The sequence below is a fragment of the Tenrec ecaudatus genome, chromosome 5 (assembly GCF_050624435.1).
Source record: "Tenrec ecaudatus isolate mTenEca1 chromosome 5, mTenEca1.hap1, whole genome shotgun sequence".
In the NCBI taxonomy this organism is placed as follows: Eukaryota; Metazoa; Chordata; class Mammalia; order Afrosoricida; family Tenrecidae; genus Tenrec; species Tenrec ecaudatus.
In genome coordinates, this window is record NC_134534.1 from 169,640,871 (window position 1) to 169,647,937 (window position 7,067).

The following is a 7,067-nucleotide window of genomic DNA, read 5'->3' on the forward strand; positions in this document are numbered from 1 at the left end:
ATATGTACATTCCAGTCTTTAGACCTCTATGAATACCCTTTGTCGCCTAGTTCTTTCCTCTATTTCCTTTTACTTTCCTCTTGGCCCACTATCATGCTCAGTCTTCATTTAGGTTTCAGTAATTTCTCTCGGGTACCTTACCCTTGCTGAATCCCTACCAGGCCACTCACACCCTGCTTGCTACTGATTTTGAACCACTTATTGCTCCCCTGTCCCTGGGTCAGCACCACTTCCTTGCCCCCTTCTCCCCCTCTCCCGTGTCCCTCCCCGAACCATTGATCCTGTTGTTTTTTCCTTCAGACTATTCATCCAGTCTATCTTTTTGTGAATATGAAAGAGTTTTATATAAAAGAACAATTGTATATTGAGAAAACATTCCAGCCAAGTCCAGATCAAGTCCATAAGTCTGATATTGGCCCATATGCCTGATACCAATCCATAGGGTCCTCTTCAGACTCACAAAACACATACAATGACTCCGAATGCAGGAAGATCACAGGCCAGGGTGGGAAGTCTTGTGGATCCACTGGCATTGTAAGCATTTCAGGGCTGACAGGGGTCTTCACGTGCTCCTCCAGCTCCAGCTCACTAGTGTAGCTCCAAGTGTCTTGTCAGCAGATGTGTCTTCCAGGGAGTGAGCATGTGTCCCACTTCCAGCGAGCTATTTATTTTCTTAGTACCTCCAAGTGAAGTCATCAACTGTGACCTGATTGACAGGCTTCATGCAGCCTATCTTATCTAGATAGATCTGTAGAGATAATAATATGCACCAAAAACCAAGTCATAGCAAGATAGGTGATGAGTGAGAACACAGCTATGACAACAAAAAAGGAAACCAATTACCCAATAGAAGAATACGTTAATTAAAAGAAAAAAATTTTAATAAGAAAGAAAAACCTGTAAATAGATCAAGGTCTGATTTTTGATCTCTAGGCGTGTCAGACACTATCTTTTGTTAGCTGGACACCATCAGCTTTCTTTTGCCACATTTGCTTATGCACCTATTTGTCTTTAGCAATAGTATCAGGGAGGTAAGCACACAATGATATGATAATTTGTTCTGATGATGCCTGATACCTGATCCCTTTGACACCTTGTGATTGCACAGTCTGGTGTGCTTCTTCCATGTGGGCTTTGTTGCTTCTGAGTTAGATGGCCACTTGATTATCTTCAAGCCTTTAAGACCCCAGATGCTATATCTTTTGATAGCGGGGCACCATCAGCTTTCTTCACCACATTTGCTTATGCACCCACGTTGTCTTCAGAGATCATGTCGGGAAGGTAAGCATCATGGAATGCCAGTTTAATTGAACGAAGTATTCTGGCATAGAGGGAGTACTTGAGTGGAGGCTCAATGTCCATCTGCTACCTTAATACTAAACCTATAGATATATGCACAGAGATTTCTACATCCGTATATATAAATATATTTACATATGCACATGCCTTTATTTAGACCTCTATAAATGCTCTTTGCCTCCTAGTTCTTTCCTCTATTTCCTTTTCCCACTATCATGTTCAGCCTTCATTTGGGTTTCAGTCATTTCTCTCAGTTACATTACCCTTAGCACACCCTACCTGGCCTCCTACACCCTCCTCACCACCAATTTGGATTACTACTTGTTGTTCCCTTGTCCCTGGGTTTGTTAAGACCACTACCTTTCCCCGCACCTCCCCCTTTCCCATGTCCCCCGGAACTGTCGGTCTCATTGTTTCCTCCTCCAGATTGTTCATCCATCCGAACAACGCCAAGACAGAGCAAAACCAAGCAACAAAAGAAAACAAAACAACAGTACCATCAATAAGCCAATGCCAAGAAAAACAAACAAAACACAACAAGAAAGAAAAGCTTGTAGTAGCTAATTCAAGGACTGTTCATTGGCTGAACTTTTAATTTTAAGATAAGTATATGTGATTACAGGAAATAATGTCACTTGTCTTATAAAACTATTGTGTCTTGTCACAATCAGGATATTGGCATAGAACCATTATGCCAGAACATTTCCATCCCCACAAGAATCCCTCCGGTTACCCTCTTGGAACCACATCACTTCTTTCCTATCTCCAGCTCCCCATGATTCCTGGCAGTCACTAATCAGTTCTTTAGTTCTCCAATTTTGTCATGACAAGAATATTATATAAAGGGAATCTTATACTACTTTCTAGAATCTGCTTATTTTGTTCAGCATACCTCTTTCAGGCAGTTTTGTACATCAAAAGTTAGTTCCTGTTTCTTGCTGGGTGGTCTTCTCATGGTATGGACCCCATCCTGTCGCTGACATGGTTTACAAAAAGGAAAATTAAGGTGTCAAGGTTGTATTCTTTCATCACAACTCTGTTTGCTGAGCAAATGATCTGAGAAATGGGATTATGTGAAGAAGAATGTGACACCAGGATTAGAAATGTCATTAACAAACTTGTGCAGATGGCAACATTGCTTGCTGCAAGTCAGAACTCGAGAGGCACTTGCTGATGAAGATCAAAGATTGCAGCCTTAATATGGATTAAGACTCATCATAAAGATAACAAATATCCTCCCGATTGGACCAATAGGCAACATCATGATCAACAGAAAAAAAAAAGTGAAGTTGTGAAGTAAGAGTGAAGAAATCATCTTGCATTTGGCCAATCTGCTGCAACAATTGGATGTCAGCCAGATGACCATGTGCGCCATGGTCAATGAACAGAGAACAAAGGTGTCAGCACACAGCACACCATGTGTGCCAGATCACGCCATGAGATTTTCAATCACCTCGTATGCCTGTGAAGCTGGACAATGAATAAGACAGACCAAAGAGCAATGAACACTTGGGAGTGATGGCCTCGGCAGAGAATATTGACCACAGTATGAGTCACCGGGAGAATGAAGTCGTCTGTCTTGGAGAAAATAAGGTCCGGTGCTTCTAAGAAATGAGGCTGGTGAGCCTTTGTCTCACTTATCTTGGATTCCGGCAGGTTATCCCGAACAACTAGTTTCTGGAGAAGGCCACCATGCTCGATGAAGTAGGCAGCAAAGGAAAGACCTTCAATGAGACGGGTTGACAGAGCAGACTCACACATGGCACCAGTGATGTGGCTGGTGCCGGGCCAGGCAACATGTCCTTGTGTCAGGCGTCATCAGGCCATTCTGAGACAAACTGACTTGCTGACACTTAACTATTATAACGGTCGTCCCTGGTTTGGATGTGGCAAAGGGAACCACTTACCCGTTGAAGGAAACCTGGAATGTTTACAGTTTGGTTTGTTATGAACAAACTGCTCCCAGCAGGTATGCACAGGATTTTTTGTGAGCGTATTCTGGAATGCAATGGCTGGATGATATGGAAATGACGTATTTTTCTTTCTATTTAAAAAATCATTTTATTGCGGGCTCATGCAACTCTTATCATAATCCATACATAACTCAATTGTGTAAAGCACATTTGTACATTCATTACCCTCATCATTCTCAAAACATTTGCTCTCCACATAAGCCCCTGGCACCAGTTCCTCGTTTTCCCCCTTCCTCCCCGCTCCCCACTCTCTCATGAACCCTTGATAATTTACAAATTATTATTTTGTCATATCTTACACTGTCCGACGTCTCCCTTCACCCGCTTTTCTGTTGTCTGTCCTCCAGGGAGGAGGTTATATGTAGATCCCTGTAATCGGTTCTCCCTTTCTACCCACCCTCCCAGTATCACCACTCTCACCGCTGGTCCTGAAGGGATCATGTGTCCTGGATTCCCACATGTTGTTTCAAGGGACTGTCAGCATGCTTCCCCGCAGGACAGTACCGTTCTTCCTTCTGCCAGCAGTGCCACGGGGTCCAGTTTCTCCATACGCTCACCAGCACTTGGTGTTCTCATTATTTTTATTTTACCATTCTGAAGGCTTGTGACATAGCTTATTGTGGTTTTAATTCGCTTTTCTCCGATGGCTGAGGTTGAACCTCTTTTCAAGTGCTTATTTGCCCTCTGTATATTTTCTTCCGTAACATATCTCTTGGTGTCTTTTGCCAACTTTCTAAATGAATTGTTTGCTTTGTTATTATTGAGTTTTTGTTAGGTAGTTCTAGTGTAGGGATGGGGAATGTCCGTTAACGCATGCCCAGAGAGCCAAGCACGGGAACAGGTAGTGGCCCACTGCACATGCTCAGAGGCTCAAGTTTCCCACCGGTAGGCGTGGGTGGGCGCTAAACCTGGATTGGCCCACCTAGGCCACCTGGATTGGCCCGCCTAGGGCCAGGTGAATTCAATTCAGCCAATGGGGTCCATCAGGGGTCGTCCACCACGCCTCCCCATGGAATGCTTGAAAAGGCAGGTGCCTAGAGTTGAGAGAGACTTTGTCTGTGCGATGCTGAGCAGCTTCCTCCAGGCTGCGTGGTCGGGAGGAGTCCTATGGGTGCCGTGTAAACCTGAAACTTCTTCTCACTCTCATAAAACTCACTTGGATCACGAACCAGATTTCGGCGTGAATTCTTTCTTGCCCGGCGCCAAGGACTGAGGTACAAATCTAGCTCCAGAGAGATCTGACATTTTCAGAGTTCTTTATATATCCTTGATACTAGCCCTTTGTTAGCCGGGATTTGCAAATATTTTCTCCCAGTCTGTAACTTGTCTGTTCATCTTTAAAATAAAATCTTTCTTAGCAAAAGTTAAAAAAATTGATGAGGCCTAATGTATCAGTTTTTCCTCTGATCGATCATGCTTTTGGTGTAAAGTCTAAGAACTGACTAGTCCTCGTTCTGAAGATTTACTTCTTTTTTTTCCACTCAGTTTTATAGATTTATGTTGCAGCTCTAAGCCCATCTTCCACTTTTAAAATTTTTAGATAAGGCATGACATTTCATTTTGGTTTATTTGTTTTTCTCTGGCTATTCAATCGCTCCATATCGTTGGTTGAAAATGCAGTATTTCCTCTATTTATATGCTTTCACATTTTTGTTAAAAAATCATTTGGGAAAATTTATGTGGTTCTGTTTCTGCTTTTTATATGCTGTCCATTGATCTATATGCCTCGTCTCTATCAATACAACTAACTTGATTACCATATTTAAAATTAGATAGACTTATCCCTCCCATTTTATTCTTCTTTTACAAAATGATTTTAACTATATTTGCTTCCATAGAGTGGATGCCAACTCATAGCAACACTATAGAACAGGGTAGAACTGCCCCTGTGAATTTCCAAGACTGTTTGTGTATAGCTATAGAAAATGCTGGAATTTTTAAAGGAATTTCATTAAACATGTGCACTCATTAGGGAGCACTGACATTTTTCCTATATCGAGTCTTTCAATCCATGAGCATGGTATGTCTCGTCTTTTATTTAAACCATCTTTTTATTTTATCAATATTGAATAGTTTTCAGCATGCTTTCACAGATTTCTATCTTTCCTTTTTTTAAGTAATTATAAATATTAGGTATTTTTAATTTTGGCTTCCTCATGTTTATTTCTAATATATAAAGATACAATGGACGTTTATATGTTCATGTTGTATCCTGCAACATTGGTAAATTCACTTAACACTTCTGACATGAAAAAATAATTTATAAATTATCAAGGGTTCATGAGGGAGGGAGGGTGGGGGGAGGAGGGAAAAAAATGAGGAGCTGATACCAAGGGCTCAAGTAGAAAGAGCATGTTTTAAAAATGATGATAGCAACAAATGTACAAATGTGCTTGACACAATGGATGGATGGATGGATTGTGATAAGAGCTGTATGAGCCTCCAGTAAAATGAAAAAATAAATTCACTTATACTTCCATTGAATATTCCTGATGGCTCACTCATCCTTCAGTTTCATCTCCCATGAGTGAGCAGGCATACACATCGCCTGACTGGAAGTCATTGTAATAGACAGCCATGTGGTGGTCTTTCCTGACCCGCTGGTGATCACAGGGGAAAGCAAAATAGCAAATTGCTCATCTTTCCTGTTTCCCATAATAATCACATCAACCAGAATACAAATCAGTTGGGAAGGTAACTGGTGCTCAGAGTCACATTGCTCTCTCTCCATATTAGCCCTGCGGGGTGTGCGCTAAATGTGGATTTGACACTGCAGAGAATTCCCCTTCCTTGCCTAGGCTATAGGTGCGAGGGTGGCAGAACCAAATATTGATCCTGATATTGATCTGCTTCCTGTGTTCTTCCCTTGCAACACACGAAGTCAAATGTGGACGACATCCGCTGCTAGGGAGACAGATTTGAGTGTTGAGTCTGGTGAATGGAACAGTTAAAGTTACACACGTCACACGTCGAAGAATATCTCCTTGGAGTGAGTCTAACCTAAGGTAGAGGACTCTGCTACCAAGTCACCTGTCACACGTGCATTCTTCCTACTTTATTAGTGGAAACAAAACTCTGCTCTTTCAGAAACGGAGGCCATTGACCGGGTGTTAGAGTTCCGTCTCTGAAGAGAAAAGAAATGGTGATTAAGTTTAGGCAGGGAAAGTTCAAAGAAAGACTGAGTGAGCAACCGTGGAGAAGCTCCGATTCATGCCTAGATATAGCACCAGACAACTTAGGCACAGCTGAGAAACATACATAATTGATCAAAATGATAGTACTTTTTTTCTGGGCTTTTAAAAAAATTTGCTGGTTTTATTCAGAGAAAATCGTGTGCTCTGTTGCTTGAGACACAGACTCTGGGACCCGACCACTTGAATCAGAATTTCAACCCTGGGATTTATACATTCTATGGCTTCGGGCAAGTAAATGGGCCTCTTTGTACTAAATGCTCTGGAGATAAACACTACTGCTCTTTACCCCTCTTGAGTTTTAGTTCCAGGAAGAAATGAGAGTAAGTAAGCACATAATCACAACCAGAGAGGTGAGCTTCTTCATCAATAAGACTGAAGTAATGGTTGTTATGTTATAAAAGTCTTAAGATGAAATGAATGAGATATTCAAGAGTTTTGAACAATGCTTGGCACATGGTAAATGCGTCATGTGTAAGCTATATTATTGTTAAAATATAATTATAAAGCAGCTTCTACTATCCATGTCAAATTGCTTTAATACATTCTGTACACCTAACAACCTATATCTTAAAAAGCCGTGTTATCTTTCAGGAAAACAAAA